Raw genomic sequence first — 21,998 nt, forward strand, 5'->3', positions numbered from 1 at the left:
CACGTGGCAGTCATGAGACTTCAGGTTCTGAAACTTTTTGTCTGCCATATTTATTATTCCTTTTATATTAGACGAGAAGCGAGTCGGGACCTTCATACTAAGCAGGCATTCAAAGAAGATTTCCTTCTCTTCTTTGGTAAGAGCATAGCTGGCAGGACCTTCATACTGCTTTGGAGGCATGCCGTCTTTTTCGTGCAAACGTTGTAGGTCCTCCCGTGCCTCAGCTGTATCTTTTGTCTTCCCATACACGCCCAAGAAGCCTAGCAGATTCACGCAAAGGTTCTTCATCACGTGCATCACGTCGATCGAAGAGCGGACCTCTAGGTCTTTCCAGTAGGGTAGGTCCCAAAATATAGATTTCTTCTTCCACATGGGTGCGTGTCCCCCAGCGTCACTTGGAACAGCTAGTGCGCCGGGACCCTTTCCAAAGATTACGTGTAAATCATTGACCATAGCAAGTACGTGATCACCGGTACGCATGGTGGGCTTCTTCCGGTGATCTGCCTCGCCTTTGAAATGCTTGCCTTTCTTTCGACATTGATGGTTGGTCGGAAGAAATCGACGATGGCCCAGGTACACATTCTTCCTGCAGCTTGCCAGGTATATACTATCGGTGTCAAGTAAACAGTGCGTGCATGCGTGGTATCCCTTGTTTGTCTGTCCTGAAAGGTTACTGAGAGCGGGCCAATCGTTGATGGTCACGAACAACAACGCCTTTAGGTTAAATTCCTCCTGTTTGTGCTCATCCCACGTACGTACACCGTTTCCATTCCACAGCTGTAAAAGTTCTTCAACTAATGGCCTTAGGTACACATCAATGTCGTTGCCGGGTTGCTTAGGGCCTTGGATGAGAACTGGCATCATAATGAACTTCCGCTTCATGCACATCCAAGGAGGAAGGTTATACATACATAGAGTCACGGGCCAGGTGCTGTGATTGCTGCTCTGCTCCCCGAAAGGATTAATGCCATCCGCGCTTAAAGCAAACCATACGTTCCTTGGCTCACTTGCAAACTCATCCCAGTACTTTCTCTCGATTTTTCTCCACTGCGACCCGTCAGCGGGTGCTCTCAACTTCCCGTCTTTCTTACGGTCCTCACTGTGCCATCGCATCAACTTGGCATGCTCTCCATTTCTGAACAGACGTTTCAACCGTGGTATTATAGGAGCATACCACATCACCTTCGCAGGAACCCTCTTCCTGGGGGGCTCGCCGTCAACATCACCAGGGTCATCTCGTCTGATCTTATACCGTAATGCACCGCATACCGGGCATGCGTTCAGATCCTTGTACGCACCGCGGAAGAGGATGCAGTCATTAGGGCATGCATGTATCTTCTGCACCTCCAATCCTAGAGGGCATACGACCTTCTTTGCTGCGTATGTACTGTCGGGCAATTCGTTATCCTTTGGAAGCTTCTTCTTCAATATTTTCAGTAGCTTCTCAAATCCTTTGTCAGGCACAGCATTCTCTGCCTTCCACTGCAGCAATTCCAGTACGGTACCGAGCTTTGTGTTGCCATCTTCGCAATTGGGGTACAACCCTTTTTTGTGGTCCTCTAACATGCGATCGAACTTCAGCTTCTCCTTTTGACTTTCGCATTGCGTCCTTGCATCGACAATGACCCGACGGAGATCATCATCATCGGGCACATCGTCTGGTTCCTCTTGATCTTCAGCAGCTTCGCCCGTTGCAGCATCATCGTGCACATCGTCTGGTTCCTCTTGATCTTCAGTAGCATCACCGTATTCAGGGGGCACATAGTTGTCATCGTACTCTTCTTCTTCGCCGTCTTCCATCATAACCCCTATTTCTCCGTGCCTCGTCCAAACATTATAGTGTGGCATGAAACCCTTGTAAAGCAGGTGGGTGTGGAGGATTTTCCGGTCAGAGTAAGACTTCGTATTCCCACATATAGGGCATGGACAACACATAAAACCATTCTGCTTGTTTGCCTCAGCCACTTCGAGAAAATCATGCACGCCCTTAATGTACTCGGAGGTGTGTCTTGAACCGTACATCCATTGCCGGTTCATCTGCGTGCATTATATATAATTAAGTGTGTCAAAAATCATTACAGAACATCATGAATAGATAATTAAGTGACCAAATTAATAGAAGTTCATCATCACATTAAAACCAAAGTACATACATAGTTCTCATCTAACAACATAAAGCTCTGCAGAGCATCTAAATTAATTAAACCATACACTGAAACTATGTAAAACATTTCAATGCGAAAACAAATGCGATCATAATCGCAACCAATGTAACAACTGATCCAACGGCATAATGATACCAAGCCTCGGTATGAATGGCATATTTTCTAATCTTTCTAATCTTCAAGCGCATTGCATCCATCTTGATCTTGTGATCATCGACGACATCCGCAACATGCAACTCCAATATCATCTTCTCCTCCTCTATTTTTCTAATTTTTTCCTTCAACAAATTGTTTTCTTCTTCAACTAAATTTAACCTCTCGACAATAGGGTCGGTTGGAATTTCCGGTTCAACAACCTCCTAGATAAATAAAATCTATGTCACGTTTGTCGGCATAATTGTCATAAACAATAAATGAACCAATAGTTATGAAAAGATAATATATACCACATCTGAATCATAGACAGGACGAGGGCCGACGGGAGCGGATACCAAAACCATCGCACTATATAAGATGCGATAATAAAAGTAAGAAAATTATACAAGTATCTATATAAATATACAAGTAAGATTTTTTTCCTTTCAGAAAGAAGATAAGAACAAGAGGCTCACCACGGTGGTGCCGGCGACGAGATCGGCGCGGGCGATCGACGGTGGTGAAGACGGGGATGGGACGTGACAGACCGCTAAACCTAGACAAATATTGAGGAAAATGGAGCTTGGAGGTCTAGCTTGGAGAGGAGAAAGCTTAAGTAGTGTGGCTCGGGCATTCCATCGAACACCTCGTGTGCATAGGAGGTGAGCTAGAGCACCACAAAGCTCTCCCCTCGCCGGCCATGAAAAACAGAGCACTGGGAGTGCTCTGCTCGCGGGCGAGGGGTAGATATAGGCAACTAATTGGTCCCGGTTCGTGCCACGAACCGGGACTAAAGGTCAGCCTTTGGTACCGGTTCATTACACCAACCGGGACCAATGGTTGTGGGCCAGGAGCGAGGCGCATTGGTCCCGGTTCGTCCCACTAACCGGAACCAATAGGTCCAGCCGAACCGGGACCAATGGCCCACGTGGCCCGGCCGGCCCCCGGGGCTCACGAACCGGGTCCAATACCACCATTGGTCCCGGTTCTGGATTGAACCAGGACTAATGGGCTGACCCGGCCTGGACCATTGCCCCCTTTTCTACTAGTGAGCGCGTCTCCTCCTCCAGCTCCGGCTTGACGGGGCGAAGAGTTGGCGAGGCGGAGGAGAGCGGGCTGGAGCCCGACGAGGAGGATGTCCCCGACTCCATTCGCTGTGGTGTCCAGGAGCTCCCACGGTGGCGTAAGAACGACGGGCGCAGCAGGTACTCGAGGCGCGGCGTGTTGCCGGTCTCCATGTGGTGGCCTCGAGGGTGCGGCCTGGCACGCCCCACCACTCTCGCAGCCCGTCGGCGTTGAGGCGGCCGCGGGGGATGGTGCCATTGGCGGAGGCGATCTGCTCAGTGCGGCGACGCTCGAAGAACATCATCCACAGCATGTGGCTGTCAACGGCATACCTCGGCTCGTTCTGCTGCTCCTCTGGCAGCAACAAGCGGATGCGGACGATCTCGGCCCGCCGACAGCCCCTTCGGGCACCAGCGGTACTAGGACGCCGCCGGCGCTGAGCTTCCACGAGCCCGGCACCCGCATGTTCGGGGGTGCCAGATAGTCGGCCTCGTAGAGGAGGCGCGCCTCGTCCTCGTGGAGATGGTGTCGGCCGAAGCCGTTCGCCGCCATGGAGTCGTCGGGGTACCTCTCAGCCATTGCTCATTGACGGGGAAGAGGGGGGAGAGTTGCTCTCTGAGAGGGAGGGAAGGCGAGCTTTGCTGATTGTGGCGTCCACCGGCGAGGAGGCCGGCTTTTATAGCCGAAGAGGGGGCGGTGAGCTTGCATGCCGGGCGACGCATGACGGGAGCGGGCATGACGCGCGTTGGTGGCGCCTTCACTGCGCCACCCATGAGGCATCAACAGAGGCTGACGGGCGCGGCAGCACTGCAGCCTTGGCATTGCACTACTAGGGAAAAGCTTATAGGCAAACGCTTACTAGTAGCGCGGGTTTATACCCCTCACTACTGCTACTTACTAGTGGCGCGGGTTTTTACCCCTCGCTACTACTAAGTTGATAGTGGTAACGCGGGTTTTTACACCTCGCTACTACTAAGCAGTCTCTACCGTGCCCCACGGGATATGCCATAGTAGTAGCGAGGGGTATAAACCCGCGCTACTACTAAGTTGGTAATAGTAGCGAGGGGCATAAACCCACGCTGGTACTAACAACATGATTTTTGAAGAGCCCTGAAATCCCCATCTCCTCCCCCAAATCCTTCCTCTCCCCCGCCACTCTCCCCCCTCTCTCTCCATATGCTCTCACATGGACCTGCTACGCATGCGGCCTCCTCCTCTGGCGCAAAAAGACGCCGCCGCCTCGCACCGCCGGCGTCCCGGAGCTCGCCGATCTTCCCTGCATCTCCATGCCACCATGACGGAGCACCTCACCACCGGCGACCAACCCCGCTGCTACCTCCATATCCTTCCTCTCTCCCCCGTTTTTCTTTTTCTCTCTCCCTGTAGTTTGACTCATCCTCCCATGTCCTTGTCCGTGCAGGTCGTCGCCATGGACGACCAAGAGCTCGCTGCTTTGGCTGCGAAGGGGAGCCCCACGCCGCCGCCATGCTCGGCCATGGACCTGGGCCCTCTGCAACAGCCAGCACTGGATACGGTCTGCCACTATCCTTTCGCAGCTCCAGCGACCCATGCCGTCGCTGGATCAAACCATTGCCGCCATTGACAGCACGCATGGGATTGAATTTTTTTTTGCTTTTGAAATTAATTGTAGTAGCGCGGGTGGCACCCCCGCTACTACTAACAGACATAGTAGTAGCGCTGGCGCACCCACGCTACTAGTACAAGTTAGCTGTAGTGCCATAGTAGTAGCACGGGCACCCGTACTACTACTAGGCTTTTCTCTAGTAGTGTTGATTCCCGTGGGAACCAAGGCGATGAGGACGACGAAGCGGCATCTTGCTGACTAGGCGGGACCATCCCTGTTAGAATAAAATGCTAATGCAAGATCATAGATGACGCACCGAGGCACGATATTTGTTAACGAGGTTCACCGATGTGGCTACATCCCGGGGCATGACTACGGGCGCTCCTCCCCAAGATACCGCAACAACGACCGCCTGGGCACTGGCACAAGCCGTCAGCTCCCCCGCGTACCTGTTGCTATCAAGTCGTCATGGGTTACAACGTGTGGTGCCCCTCCATATATAAGAGGCCTAGGATACAAGTGTCCGACTCCTACACAACTCGTACCTAACCACACGAATTACAACTCCAAGTCCACGTAACCCCTTGCGTACACAGTACGACACAAATATAACAAACTCCACCTTGGCGAATATTCTCCACCACCTAGAAGTCGTCCATGCTCGAACCTTCATGTACTCTGGACTTGGGTTGTCTTCTTTGTAGCTTACTGAGAGCTACCCGACGGGCTAGACCCGCCGCCACCATGGTACTCCACTGCTACTCCTGCAGCTCCACTCTCCATGGCTCCACCTGCAATAGTGCTCCCTTGCAACTTGTAAAGATGCGAAGCTGTCCTCTCTCCTATCATCACAGTCACCCCACCTTCCATGATTTTCATGGTCTTCTTATCCCGATCACAACGGAATTCCAAACCACCATCATGAACAACACCAAGTGAAATTAGATTCCTCTTTAACCCTGGCACATGCCTGACTCCCCGAAGCATCCGCTCAACTCCATCAAACATCTTGATTTTGATGTCACCTACTCCAGCAACATGATAACCTGTATCATCGCCCACATAGGCTAAACCAAACTCACCAGACTTGTACGAAAGAGAACCACTCCCTGTTGGGCGTCGCATGAAAAGAGCAAGCTGAATCCAACATCCACGCGTCAGTTTTTGTAGACCGCCTGTTTGACACTACGAGAACATCAGTATCACTGTCCGAGCCATCACCATGAGTAGCCGCATTAGCACTTGCCCCACCCTTCAGTTCTGGGCATTCCCTCTTTATATGTCCCCAATCCTTGCACCTGTGGCACTGCACCTTTTTCTTCTTTTTCTTCTCCGCCTCTTGTCCCTTCTGAGCTGATAACCTTTAACTGCCAACCCCAAACCTTGAGTACTCTCCCTTTCTACAGCATTCTTTGGCTTCATCAACTCATGTCCAAGAAACACTTAAGTGACTTCCTCATTATTGATGGTTGTCTTTCCATGTGTCAATGTAATGACCAAATGCTCATAGGACGGTGGCAACAAAACAAGAAGAAGTAGCGCCTTATCCTCATCATCGATCTTCACATCCAGACGCGCTAGATCCATGACCAACTGATTAAAGGCATTCACATGCTCCACAAGATCCGACCCCTCCTGCATCTTCAGCCCATAGAACTTTTGCTTCAAATACAGCTTATTGGTCGCTGACTTGGACATATAACGATTTGCCAACTTATCCCAAATTCCCTTAGGAGTATCTTCGTCCATGACATGATACATGACCTGATCCGCAAGACAAAGTCGTATGGTAGCGGCCGCTGCACTTGCATATCCTCCCACGCATCGTTGTCAACCTTGGCCGGCTTTGTCTCCTGCAAACCCTTCAAGATTCCTTGCTGCGCCAGAATATTCTTGACTCTTGTCTGCCATAGACCGAAGTTACCTGTGCCATCGAATTTCTCCACATCAAACTTGGTGAACCCCGGCGCCATGCCGAGCCGCGATCTAACCGACATGTTGCCGCCGGTCTGACCGCCCTTGTTTTCCTCTGCGACTTCCTCACGAAAAAGATCACTGATCCCGTATTTCTCATCTGAAGCCACGCCGCAGTCCGCGATCTACCAAGAAATATGACCCGCACAACCTTCCTATCTGCCCTTCAGAAAATCACTTGAAGCCTCTTGCCTCCACCTTTTCCCTGAACTCGCAAACAATTTCTGTTGTACCTGCTAGCCTGTGCGCCTCGTCGCCCCAGCTTCTTATTATCCGATGGCTCAGCCGATCTTACTTTTTCCTTCCCTGACACGAAAAAAAATCCTAAATTCTTCAAAGCAAAGCTTTGCTGTTTAGACGTCCTGAGCACACACCCTTCCACGTCGTCCGATTAAATCAGACCGGTCAGGAGGAAACACCCATGAGGCCTTGACCCACTCCCTCTGGTCCACCACCCACTCCCCGTCCCCTCACTCTCCGTCCCCTCCTTCTTCCTCTGCCTCAATCCCTGCCGATGCATCGCCGGGGACCCCAGCCACCACACCCTGCTAGCCCCTCCATCCTACCTCTGCCGACCTGTCCCGACCCCCTCCATTATCAACCGCCGCCGCGCCGCCCAGACCCGAGCAGCGTCGCGCAACTACCTGTGCTCCTCCCCTAGCGCTACCCCAGCAATCCCGTCGTGCTCGGGATGAACGGCAGTGTCACCTTGCGCCAGATTTGGGCCACCCCGTGCAGGATCCGCACCGCCAGCATCAGATCCCGTGGGTTCTCTTCTCGTACATGGCGGCCTCCCGCCCCCAGGCCATGGATCGCCTACATGGCTAGCAGGGCCGGTTTTTTGGGGTGGTAGGAGCCCGTCGATGGAGGGGAACCACGGCCGCCGACATCGCCGGAACAGCTCCGCTTCTCGTACACCAATGGAACTGGGGTAAGTTTTCCCCTGCATACTGCTAGCAATATCGTATCTTCATGGTTATGGCTCGTGCAAAAGACTTGCATACCATGGGCACCTATGTAATCTGAAACAAGTGATTCAAGTGTCAGTTTTGGTGCAGTAGTTGCAAGATTCATTCAATTTGAGCGCTGATTTCTCCCTAACATGGATTTGGCTTTTGGTCAGGTTCATTGGGAGAGGGGATCCAAGGGGACTGGAGTGTTGTATAGAGCAATCTGATTCGGCTGCAGAGCCTCTCTTCCTCCTCTATCTCCTTCGAAGCAGGGGCGGAGGAGGGTGACGGTCGTTGTCGACGGTGTGCTTATTCCGGCAAGCGGGAAGGGGGTTCTACAATAGAAATCAGTGGTGAGCGTCATCTAAATCGTTTTTTTCATGCGCTTCTCTAATGATGCCCCGGGGGAGGTCTGTGATAGAGTAGTGTCGATTTCACGGGGGGAAGGGGGCAGCCGGCGAGTGAATTTTGGTTGCAAGGGACGAGCATTTCCATTTTGTCGTAGGTGACATTTTTAGAGGGAGGGAATGGGGGTGGATACATGTGTGTATCTGCAGGTGTCGAAATAAGAATGGCGAGTTGATGTCTTCGATTTGTTTGGCGATAAGATTCTACTCGCAATAGGCATTATCTGAACCAGGTGAGTTTTTCTAGAGGGTCGGTGTTGAAAGCTACTATGAGAGAGGCTACGAGTTGCCTGATATGCGTTACCAGTTTGCCTGACTTTTCCCCTTCACACAACTTGCCTGACGCTAGTCATGTAGGTGTCTGACTTTTTATCCGTCGATGCTTCTGATTTTTGTTGTCTTAGTATCATTTTTACTGAATCAATGTTTCGCCAGATTGACTACAGCAATTGTATTACTTGCAAATTTGGTACTACATACTGAAATGTTTTTGGAAGCAGCGGCAGCAACAATTTTTTACTTTTAACTTTTGTACTACATACTGAAATGTTTTTTGGAATAGTGAAAAACAAAAATGAACGCAGATTCATTGGCCGTTCTGGCTGAAAGATGGGGCACATCAGCCTCCAGAACCAGCTGAGGTGCTAGAATTTGACATGGAGGGGAGGTGCTAAAACAGTATGCATGCATGATGCATGTGGTCATGTTCTTCGTCCACTAAAGTGTGGTACCATACTATCAAGTTGCATAATCAGTCCAGGGCTGAGTTGCTGGATGGAGAAATGAATCTTGTCTAGTTATCTTATTTGTTGTCTAATTTGTTCAAACAAAGCAAACAGACTGAAAGGCCTGAATTGTTGACATGTCCTGCTATGACCATCAAATAGTTTGCTGGTCCTTCTCTGCTTGTTATGTAGATTTACTTCTCTTTTTCTGTCCAGACTTCTCTTTTACCGTTTTCACAAAGACTATCATGAGTTACCTTACATGTGCATATCTCGTCTAAAACTTTTTTGGTCTACTCTTTTTTCGCTAGCTAGTTGCTTGAGATGGTTCCAAAACATGCTAGTAGAGATATTTACACATAAATATTTTTTCTTAAAGAATCAAGATCGTGCATGTCGCCGTATGTGGGAAGGGTGTGGTGTTTCATTTTTTAGCATAGGTTCATATACCTTTCTTTTAGTCTAGGTTTCACATATATGACTGAAAACTTGTAAATATGAGATTCCCTCCAAGATGAGAGTACTCGAAACTTGTAATTTCAACGTGTTACTGAAGTTTGTAGAGCAAGTTGCCAGAGTCGTGTTATCCTTCTGCTAGTTTGTGTGTGTGTGTGTGCGCGTGTGGGGGGGGGGGGGGGGGGTTATTTCAGTTAAGGGAACAACCTAAAATTTGCCTAACCGGCATTCAAATAGTTGCCTGATATGGTTACAGTTTTTGCCTAAAAATGGGGTGTATGATTCTTCCTAACTGGTGGCAATCAATTGCTTGATATGGTTTTAGTTTTTTTTCCTAAAAATGGGGTGCGTGATTTTGTCTAACCGGTGTCAATTAGATGCATGATATGATTTTCAGATTTTGGCCTGGAAATGGGGTGCGTGATATTGCTTAACTGCTGTCAATTAGAGCCTAATAGCCTGAACACATGGTGTGTTCTTTGTTCTAGGACTCGGTCCATTATACAGTCACTACTGAATATATCGATAGAGGAAAAATAATTCAGTTAATGAAATAAGTCGCCTCAATATAAATAGCACTCTCCTACTTTCCTGCAGTTAGATTTGCTTAGAGCCAAGAACTTGTCGCTGCTACAAATCTGAACTTTTGACCTTTTCGTTGTTTTGCCATTTGTAGCTGTACAGTTGATCTGTAACCCGAGTCTGATTGTCACAGTGGTTGCATGCACTATTACTGAATTTGGAGGAATTAGATGGCTGCGCTGCTGTTGCTGCTGCTGCAAAACTTGCAATTTCCAACGGAATAAGTTGCCTCGATATAAATAGTACTTGCCTAAATCACTCAGTAAAAGTTTCCTACATATATGATCAAAATTTTGATAGATAGTCATGGAAGGCAACTTACATGTGATGCTAGACAACTTGTTAGTCATCTTAGGAAACTCAAAAGAACATTGGGCTAATAGGCGACCATGATACATAACCTAACTAAAAGTTGCTTACCTTATTTCAAAAGTTGCCTTCCCGTCCACCAAAGTTGTATATCTGACAAGAAAATAATTTCATCAAAAGAAACTTCATAGGTGGTGCTAGGCAAGTTGATGTTCATGATAGCCAACTTATAAAAGCATTGATTTGATATGTAGCCATCATAGGAAACCTAGCGACGAGGTGCGTTATGTAGCACCAAAGTTGATAGGTAGTCATGGTAGGCAACTTACACGTGATGGTAGGCAGCTTGGTAGGCAACTTATAGGTGATGGTAGGCAACTTGGTAGTTATCGTATAGCCAAATTCGAAAGAATATTTTGATGATAGTTGACCGCGATACACAACCTAAGGGGAAGTTGCTTACTGTAATACAAAAGTTGCCTCCATGGCACCATGTTGCTCGAGAATTTTTTCATCAAAAGCAATTTCATTAGTTACGCTAAGCAACTTGAGGTCATGATAGCCATCTTTATAAGAGTATTGGGTTGATAGGTAATCATGATAAGAAACAAGGTGGGTCATGTAGCAGCAACTTTGATAGGTAGTCATGGTAGGCAACTTACAAGTGATGCTAGGCAATTTGATAGTCATCGTAGCCAACTCAAAAGAACATTAGGATGATAGATGACTATATACACAACCTAACCAAAAGTTGCCTCTCAGTGGCACCAAAGTTGCTTGAGAAAGAAAAAGATCGTCGAAAGCAACTTCATAATTGATGCTAGGCAACTTATATGTCATGCTAGGCAATTTGGTAGTCATTGTAGCCAACTCAAAAGAACATCTGGGTGAAAGTTACTGTAGTTCAAAGTTGCCTCTCTATGGCAACAAAGTTGCTTGAGAAAATAAGTTCAGCAAAAGCAACTTCATAGGTGACGCCAGGCAACTTGACAATCATGATAGCCAACTTTATAAGTACATTGAGTCGATATGTAGTTATGATAGGAATCCTGGCAACAAGTGCTTCATATAGCAGCAAATTTGATAGAAAGTCATGGTAGGCAACTTACACGTGATGCTAGGCAATTTGGTAGTCATCATAACCAACTCAAAAGAACATCCGGATGATAGGTGACCATGATGCACACCCTAACCGAAAGTTGCCTACAGTAGTACAAAAGTTGCTTCCAGTGACACCAAAGTTGCCTCCCCGTGACATCAAAGTTGCCCGAAGAAACAAAGTTCATCGAAACATATCTATATGGGATCTAGTTTTGAAGAGCTCGTCGCCAAGAATCTAATGGTAAAAACGGATCTTAATTTTAATGCTCCGTTCAAAAGTAATGATTTCTTAAAAAAATTAAACACACAAAATAATTGCACATGAGACAGAATCTTTTTCTTGAAGTGGATTTTGCATCATAGTACTAGGACAAAAACACACCTTTTTTGGGTGTGTGCTCCAGAATGCTAGGAAGCATACGTGTGCTCCCTAATCGCGTCCAACTTCAGTAATCACAACTGCAGTAATCACGCCTCCGGCCGAACATGCATACACCCAGATTATCTTTTGTTCAATCCAAAACCGTACATGCATGCAAGCCATGGACCACCGTGCCTGTGCACTAGTCCGAACCGGCCCCACATGCATACAAAAGGAAACTCACAAAATCCAATCTGTACACGTATCACAACCGGTGGCTTCTCCATCGCATCCGTTGGACTCCTGAACCAACACGCCTATTTCCTTGCGTTGTACGCTGCCTGACGAGACCTGCTGCCGCACGTCGCAAACTTCCTCTTCGCGTACGCACAACCTTGCACCGTAACCTTCCTTCTCTCGTTCCATGCATCTCGGAAAAACTCGCCGCCGTATCCGATGAATAGCTCACGCCGTCACCTCTGACCTTGGTTCTCGCCAACGATGTACTGCCTAGTCGCTCGCACTAACCGATGCCAACCCTGCCATAACAGTTCGCCACCTCGCGCATCATCCGTGCACGAGCCGTGTCATACCCTGGCCATTCACGTCGCCGACACGATCCGTCCGCAGTGCCACGTCGCCGCCCTTGTAGAACACCGAGCGCATCATCTTGATGCTCTCACACTCCGATCTATCCAGCCGCCCCCCACGTCTGGTCGCCGGTCTGATCGCGAGCCGAATCTGTCGCCTCCGCAATGTCTTCAACAGCCACAACGCCAGTCCGATCGCCACGTCTAGCCGATCCTTACCAACCGCAGCCCATCGAACGGTTCAAGCCTCCCGCCTGAAGTGTCCGACACCACCGACCGCATCCGCGATCGCCGCCATGTTCCACCTTGCATCAATCGGACGTTCCCTGGCACCTGTCGAGCATGATCCTCGTACCTCCGGATAATCTCCCGCATAGCCTTCTCGCAACCTTGCTCATGATACCACTTGCTAGAATAAAACGCTAATGCAAGATCAAAGACAACACACCGAGGCACGATATTTGTTAACGAGGTTCACCGATGTGGCTACATCCCCGGGGCATGACTACTGGCGCTCCTCCCCAAGATAGCACAACACCGGCCGCCCGGGCGCCGGCACAAGCCGTCGGCTTCCCCGCGTACCTGTTGCTATCAAGTCGTCATGGGTTACAACGTGTGGTGCCCCTCCGTATATAAGAGGCCTAGGATACAAGTGTCCGACTCCTACACAACTCGTACCTAACCACACCAATTACAACTCCAAGTCCACGTAACCCCTTGCGTACATAGTATATTCGACACAAATATAACAATCCCCGTTCGTGCCAAAATCGCTTTCCCCGGCGCCCCCCAGCGCGCCGGGTTCAACCTGGATCCGCTGGCGTCAGTTTCGGCCCAAACCAACGAAAAATTGGATCATGAAGACGCGATTGGGCCGTTTTTGGGCGCAGGCAGCTAAAAAATGAGTAGGAGCGGCCTGTTTAGCGGCGCGGCTGGAGATGCTCTCAGTTTTGTTGCTTCCTGGAGCAAAGTTGCCACCTGAGCGCGTGATTAGCCTGGTCTAGGCCACCTGAAATGGATGCTTGGACATGCCTGGGATGTGTCTAGGATGCTAATCCTGTCGTCCAATTTAAAATAGGAGAAGGTACAGGTGAATAGTGACATGGTTTAATATATCTAACACTTACCAGGCATGGCCACGAACCAAAGAATGCTTGCCTGGTCAGACAGGAAACAGAGACAGCTCAGGCCCAGTCCAGGCACACAATTTTTCCAGGCATGACCTCCAGGACGTGAACCAAATAGTCCGGCAATTCCGAATGGGCGCCTGCAGGTGTTTTTAATTGGGCTGGCCCGTTCCATTCGTTTTTCCAGTATTTTGTAACGCAAAAGGTGTGCGGAGACAAGGATTCGAACACGCGACCCGCTTGTTGCAAGCGCACCGCTATTGCCACCAGGGGCACCCGCCCGCGAGTGCATATTAAGTTCGTTTTATTCTTTTTACTTGTTCTTTAGTCGGTTTCTTTTTTTATTTCTTTTCTTTTTTCTTTTTTTAGTGCGTGGTTGTTTAAACTCGATGAACTTTTTTCAGAATCGATGATTTTTTTTAGAATTGATGAACTTATTTTCAAATTCAATGAACTTCTTTTAAATTGGATGAACTTTCTTTTTGAAATTCGATGAAATTTTTCAAATTCGATGTAGGTTTTTTTCCAGATCGGTGAACTTCTTTCAAAATCCATGAACTTTTTTCAAAATCGATGAACTATTTCCAAATTCAGTGAACTTTTTTTAAACCGTTCAACTTCTTTCAAAAACGTTGAACTTTCTTTCAATATGATAAACTTTTTTAAAACATGGATGAAATTGTTTTCAAATCCGTGAACTTTTTCTCAAATTAGTGAACTTTATTTAGTTTTCTTGAACTTTTTTGGTTTCACGTGAACTTTTTCAAACTCACGATTTTTTCTTAAATTAGTGATCTTTTTGAAGTTTCGTGAACATTTCTCATTATTTGTGAACTTTTTTGAATATGCAAGCCTTTTCTTTTTTGAAATTTTTTCGCAAACTATTTTTAATCTGCGAACTTTCATTTTTTTGGAACAGCGCTGCCCATATTATCCTTAAAGGCTATCGAGGTACTTCTGATGGCAAGTAGCAGGTCGGTCTAGTGGTTAGCCTAGCGGGTTTAGATAGCAAAACGACGCGAGTTTGAGTCCTCGGCACTGCGTCTTTTTTTTTAGGATATTTTGTCCACTGGGGTTACGCGGTCGTGGGCCAGCCCAGCTAGGCGCTGCTGCCAGCGCCAGTTGGTTAGCTGGCGCTGAAGGCGCGAAGTAGGAGAACACTGTAAATGGGCCGGCCCAGTTCACTGTTCGATCGGTTGCTCATATGCGAAGCCTCGACAGCTTGACGCAGCGTCAAATAGGATATTCCCCGTCTGACCACGTGCGGCATCTTCGTCAGGGCCGGGCATCCAATGAACGATGTACACACGCGCACTCGTGGATTCGTGCAAGCCGTCCTTTTAGCTGTGTATTATTGTTTTCTTCTTTTTCATTTGACACACATGAGGCGTGCACAGTTTTTTCAGTGGCAAGTCTAGAACGTGCAGTATCTAACTTTTCACAAGGGCTAATTAAGCAAGGATATGTTGTTCAATGTCCACTAGTGTTAGCTAACGTGCGTGCGCATGCACTTGCATCCCGTGAACAAATCAATTTTAATTTTCAATAATGAAGAGAAGGGTAAATCTAAACTATATAATTTGCATGATACTTTAAATATTTGGAGTTGACTCATTTATAAGCATCACAATCATCTTTCTTCTACTCGCAAAAAAATATCTTTCTTCTTCTTAGTATTGTACACATATTCACAAACAAAAGAAAAAAAATACATTTTCAGGGTAGAATGGATTAAAGGCATCTGTACCCAGAAAGAAGAAACAAAATGAAGGAAAAAAAAATCAAAACATAGGGTAACTATACTTGCACACATATATTGCATACAATTTGCACTATCCACAAATTATCCGTAATATGCAAGAACGACAATCATATAGTAGTGTAACTTTCGGACAACAATATGATTTGCACACTAATTACATTGAATTTGCTTCTATACATCATGGTGTACTCAATATTCAAACAGTAAAACAACAATGTTGGAGATTAATCGACTCTCGACACAACGAAAATAAACTGGATCTCAGGTTGGTGGTGTTGTGTATCCATCTCATTACACGCGCGCGCGCACACACACACATGGAGCCGCACACACATGCATCCGCACACACATGCATCCGCACATGTGCTCACACACACGCGTCACACACATATGGGTCTCGTTTACACACATCAGCATACCTAGGCACAGATATGAAAAAGAAAACAGATACAAATGAAAAGGAACAAAAACAGGCTAAAGGAAATTAAAATAAGTGGCTGAAATGAGTATAATTTCCAGGCAACTTACGAAAGTGGCTCGCGGTTGTACCTCATTCCTTACAATGCATGGCGTTTTCGTGTGGAGTTGGAGCATGTCACCGCTGCCCTGGAAGATTACTATTGCTCACATTCGACTCCGCTTGAACTACACTAATCCAATACATGCCAAACAAGGAATGCATTGTGTTGCTATTCGCGAGGTAATTGTGTTTTTCTTGGACCACTCAAATTTTAGCAGAGAGGAGAGCATCACCTGTACGTGTGAGACGGTTTGACATGACATTGCGGGGACCTTGCCAAAGATGGAGATGACATGGCTGGCCATGGTGTCATTGGCGGAGGCGAATTATGCGTCGATGGGTTATGGTGTGGTGTCGTGCTGGTATCGGCGGTTCCAGAGATGGTGGTAGTGGTGAGTGCAGTGTAGGGTTACGGGATGCCCCCCCCCCCCTGCTGTGGCTCGGATAAGGCTATGGGACGATACGAGGAGCCACAACACCACCAACGATAAGGCCAACACATGTGGACGTGGTAACAAGGTAGAGGAAGAAAAAGAAAAACCTAAGAGGGAGAGGGAAGAATAAGCATGTAGCTGGATGAAGACGAGTAGACGTGATAGAGGGAGAAGAACACGTCGGTGAAGAAGGAGAAAGAAGGACGGCTAACGGTGCTCCCATATATGCACATTTGTTTCTTTAGACTAGCTGCACAAGCCAAACGACAAGGTCGCCAAAGAAGAAGGATTCAATATCCGGCATAGCGCATCCTGGTCTTATCATTGACGCTACATACACTTCAACTACTGATGACACGGAATTGTGCTTTGGCTGATAGCAGAAGCTTCCCCTTGCATTTTCATCATTGATTATTGCAACATCATGATCTCACCACCTGCAATAGATTTGCCAAACTAATTACAAAAATGCCAAGAAAAGAGCGAGATTACAATATCACAAGACTGTTATGAAACAAGACACCTCGCGCCCACCTGGGTGCCAACATGGTTTCTGACTCGAGCAACTACACAATCCGATAGTTGACATTGATGAGTAGCGCCAAGGATCTACATCAGCAACCACTCCCGAATCTAAATAATTCTACTTCACCTTAGGAAAACTTCAACTTATCCTCATAACACAAGTCACACCAAAAACCATGTCAACCAAAAAAAAACAGACAAATGACATCAAGGGTAAGGCAACTCCAATTTAAGATCATCTTGCGGGGCAAATTTGCAAGACTTGTGCCAAGGGAGGGCACCTCCACCAAACTTTTAGGCCCAAAAAGTTGCCATTCTCGGGAGAACTGATAGAATTCATCCTTTTCCGAAAGTTCAACCAAAACAATCCTCCTTCAAGATTGGGGCAATATCTTCCGTTTTACATCCCTGAGAGAGCAGGTGGGATTTGTGCATGTATTTAGGCTAGATGGACTACTACTACCTAGTCATAATCTTAGCCCTAGACTAGCTACTAATACTACGCAGGTGAAGATAAGAATGCAGAATAGGTTGCGCCTGAGCTGGAGCTTGAAAACATATAGACTAGGCAAAAGATCTCCTCACCTAAACAATCTCTCTCTCTCTCTCTCTCTCTCTCTCTCTCTCTCTCTCTCTCTTCTACTTTGTGTGTGGGACAAAGGTCGCATTGGGTTCCGTTTTTAACTCGACACATTTTAACTGACCGCTGCTACTAGCAGTAGCAGGGGAGAGAGAGGGCGAGTAAGACCAAGCAAAACCAATGTGATAGGGTTCCCACGATACTTTGTTGCTGCTAGGTTGCTTGCGCATGTCCGTCAATCATGACTTGGTTGGTTGCTCCGTGGCTAGGTTGAGTACGAGTAACAATGTAGCAGTAGCATCCTAGTCTGTGTGTCCTTGACGCCTATATAAAGCTCATAGTTAAGTCTGACTCCTCACTGCAAGCCAACAACCTAGCACATTGGCGAATACATTCGATCACATCTTCTTTAAACCCACTGAGATCTTTTGCTGGTTCAGTGGCACAATTTTCGGCATGTTTGTCTTAGTGCAAGATCTCACTATTTTTGCATCCACCTCCACTCATTCATCTCCTTGTGCTGGCTCTGCTAGTCCTACCTCATATTATACCACTTGCGATGAAGATGAGTTGCATAGAATCATCAAAACTTACATGCATTTTGTAATTTACGCTATGGTCAACGCCATGTTGTTGATGTTTTTTCTTCGAAAGGTTGCGGATGGGGCAGCCAAGGACTACGAGCGGGTTGCCGTCTTAGAGGATGCAACTTACAAGGCTGCGTACATTGCCGTGGAGGTGGCCAAGGTGGTTGTCGAGGCTGCCAAGAAGACAACCGACAAGCTCAACAACGTGGATCGCTGCAATCTAGTCACGTGCGTTGTGGAGGGTGTTCCGCCCATCTGACCAGATGAGGGATCCCCGCCCCTCCAACTTTGGCTCAAGCATGAAACACGTTGGATGAGTTCGTCCATAAGTGGAGGCTTGCCATGAATAAGGCGGAACGCCTAAAGCCCAAGGAAGGTCTTGCTTGGCTCAACAAGTGATGGACAATTGGTGCGTGTTCAGCTTTCTTTTTGGCTATTTGTGCACAGAGCAAGTGCGTGAGGAGCTTCTTGACTATCTTTCTATTCGTGCTCATTGGAGTTGTATCGACAACCGTTCACTGTCTCTTTGGGTTCCTTGACCCAAAATTGATTAATGTCTAGAGTTTGAAACCTATATAGATTTCTATAGTTTAGTTAATGCTAGTGCTTCAGAACAGATGCTCGGTGTATGAGGAAAGATCAGTGTTTAGATTACTGTTGTTTGAGCTTCAAAGTTGATGTCCATCTATGTGCAAGATCAACTACATTTATGTAACTTAACATTTATGTAAGGGAATGGTAGAAAGTTAGTTCAATCAAAAAATGGTTTTATAACTAGAGTAACTTTGATTATTTTCCATTTTACAACCTTGAAATGGCATAAGGGATTTGTGTATGTAACCAACCACTCCTGAATCTAATTACTACTTCGCCTTTGGAAAACCTCAACTTATTCTTATAAAACAAGTCATGCGAAAAACCATGTTAACCCAGCCAAATAGTCAAATGGCATCAAGGATAAGGAAACTCAAATTTACAATCATCTCGCGGGGCAAAATTGCAAGACTGTGCCAAGGAAGAGCACCTCCACCAAAGTTTTAGGCCCAAAAGGTTGCCCATTCTTGGGAGAACCGTCAGAATTCATCCTTTTACGAAATATCAACCAAAACAATCCTCCTTCATGATTTTGGAAATATCTTCCATTTTACATCCATGAGATGGCAGAAGGGATTTGTGCATGCATTTAGGCTAGCTGAAGTACTACTACCTAGTCATAATCATAGCCCTAGACTGGCTACTAGTACTACAGAGGTGAAGATAAGGATGCAGACATAGGCTACGCCTGAGCTGGAGCCTGGAAACATGTAGACCAGGCAAAAGATCTCCTCACCTCAGCAAAACCTCTCCCTCCCTCCCTCCCTCTCCCTCTCTCTCAACAAACGGTGGAGAATTACTGCGCGTTCAACTTTATTTTCGGCTGTTTGTGCACATTACACAGGTTCGGTTTGTGCAGGATTTGCATTTTACTACTCCCTAGAGATTCAGACCAAGCACGTGAGGAGCTTCCTGACTATATTTCTGTTCGTGCTTGTTGGAGTTGTATTGAAAACCATTCACCGTCTCTTACACTGGGTATCCTCGATCCAAAACCGATTAGTGTCTAGTGTTTGAAGCCTACTTAGATTTATGTTGTTAGTTAAGGTTAGTGCTTCAAAATTGATGCTCAGTGTATGAGGAAAGATCAGTGTTTAGATTAGTGTTGTTCGTGCTTCAAAGCTAGTGCCCGTCTATGAGCAAGATCAGCTAGATTTATGTAACTTAAGATTTATGTAAGGGAATGGTTCAAACTTAGGTCAATTGAAAAATGGTTTTATCATTGGAGTAACTTTGATGATTTCCCGTCTTACATCTATGAGATGGCAGAAGGGATTTGTGCATGTAACCAACCACTCCTGATTCTAATTACTTCTATTTCACCTTTAGAAAACCTCAACTTATCCTCATAACACCAGTCACACCGAAAACCATGTCAACCGAACCAAACAATCAAATGGCATCAAGGGTAAGGCAACTATAATTTACTATCATCTTGCAGGGAAATTTTGCAAGACTTGTGCCAAGGAGAGCACCTCCACCAAAGTTTTAGGCCTAAAAAGTTGCCATTCTCGGGAAAACCGTCAGAATTCATCCTTTTTTGAAAGTTCAACCAAAACAATCCTCCTTCGGGATTTTGGCAATATCTTCCATTTTACATCCATGAGATGGCAGAAGGTATTTGTGCATGTTTTAGGCTAGCTGGAATACTACTACCTAGTCATAATCATAGCCCTAGACTGGTTACTAGTACTACGAAGGTGAAGATAAGGATGCAGACATAGGCTGAGCCTGAGCTAGAGCCTGAAAACATGTAGAGCAGGCAAAAGATCTCCTCACCTCAGCAAAACCTCTCCCTCCCTCTCCTCTCTCTCTATCTCTCTCTCTCTCTCTCTCTCTCTCTCTCTCTCTCTCTCTCTTCTACTTTCTGTGTGGGAGAGAGGTGGCACTGGGTTCTGTTTTTTACTCTACATGCTTTTAATGTTTGGTGATGCTAGAAGTAGCATGGGAGAGAGAGGGAGAGTAAGACCAAGCCAAACTAATGCGACCCGGTTCCCACAATACTTTGTTGCTGTTGTGTTGCTTGCGCATGTCTGTCAATCATGTCTTGGTTGGTTGCTTTGTGACTTGGTTGAGTACGAGTAGCAATGTAGTAGTACCATCCTTTGTGTGTGTCTCCTCGACGCCAATATAAACGCTCATAGTGTAGTCCAACTCATCACCACAAGCCAACAACCTAGCACAATGGATAATACATTCGATCACATCTTTCCTTAAAGCCGCTGAGACCTTTCGCTGGTTCATTGGTGCAATTTTTGGCATGTTTGTCGTAGTGCTAGCACTCATCATTTTTGCCTCCACTTCCACTCATTCATCTCCTTGGGCACCCCCTACTAGTCCCGCCTCCTATCATACCGCTTGTAATGAAGATGAGTTGCATAGGCTCATTGTAACTTATATGTGCTATGTAGTTTACACTATGGTCATCACCATATTGTTGATGATTTTTGTTCAGAAGGTTGCAATGGGTCTGCCAAGGACCACGAGCGGGTCGCTGCCTCCGAGGATGTAGCTTACAAGGCTGCGTATGATGCCGTAGACATCACCAATGTAGCTGTCAACACCGCCAAGAAGACCGTCGACAAGCTCAATGGTGTGGATTGTTGCAATCTAGCTGCGGACGTTGTGGAGGGTTCCCCGCCCGTCCACCCCGATGAGGGATCCTTGCCCCCTCCAACTTAGGCTCAAGCACGGAACACGCTAGATGAGCTCATCCAGAAGTGGAGGCTCACCGTGGATAAGTTGGAACGCCTGAATCCCAAGGAAGGTATTGCTTGCCTCAACAAACGGTGAAGAATTGTTGCGTGTTCAGCATTCTTTTCGGCTATTTATGGACATTACACAGGTTAGGTTTGTGCAGGATTTGCATTTTACTACTCCATAGAAATACAGACCAAGTGGGTGAGGAGCTTCCTGACTATCTTCATGTTCGTGCTCGTTGGAGTTGTAACGACATCCGTTCACCATCTCTTACTTTGGGTATCCTCGACCCAAAACTGATTAGTGCCTAGAGTTTGAAACCTATTTAAATTTTTATAGTTTAGTTAAGCTTAATGCTTCAAAATTGATGTTCAGTGTATGTGGAAAGATCAGTGTTTAGATTAGTATTGTTCGTGCTTCAAAGCTGATGCCCGTCTATGGGCAAGATCAGCTAGATTTACGTAACTTCATATTTATGTAAGGGAATGGTTCAAACTTATAGTCAAGCAAAAATGGTTTTATCATTGGAGAAACTTTGATTATTTTCTGTTTTACATCCGTGAGGTGGCAGGAGGTATTTTTGCATGTAACCGACCACTCCCAACTCTAGTTACTTCTCCTCCACCTTTGGAAAACCTCAACTTATCCTCATAACACAAGTCACACCAAAAACCATGTCAACCAAACCAAACAGTGAAATGGCATCATGGGTAAGGCAAATCCAATTTATGATCAACCTGTGTGGCAAAATTGCAAGACTTCTG

At 46.6% G+C, this 21,998-nt stretch overlaps 1 long non-coding RNA gene across 1 annotated transcript; it reads left to right on the plus strand.

Annotated features, from left to right (window-relative positions):
* The first annotated feature begins 6,870 nt into the window (after positions 1-6,870).
* LOC123093694 (uncharacterized) lies at positions 6,871-9,221 on the plus strand. The gene is made up of 2 exons (XR_006445508.1): positions 6,871-7,855; positions 8,048-9,221. It is a non-coding gene; the product is annotated as an uncharacterized lncRNA (long non-coding RNA).
* The last annotated feature ends 12,777 nt before the right edge of the window (positions 9,222-21,998 follow it).

This window comes from Triticum aestivum, chromosome 4B (genome assembly GCF_018294505.1).
Source record: "Triticum aestivum cultivar Chinese Spring chromosome 4B, IWGSC CS RefSeq v2.1, whole genome shotgun sequence".
NCBI lineage: Eukaryota > Viridiplantae > Streptophyta > Magnoliopsida > Poales > Poaceae > Triticum > Triticum aestivum.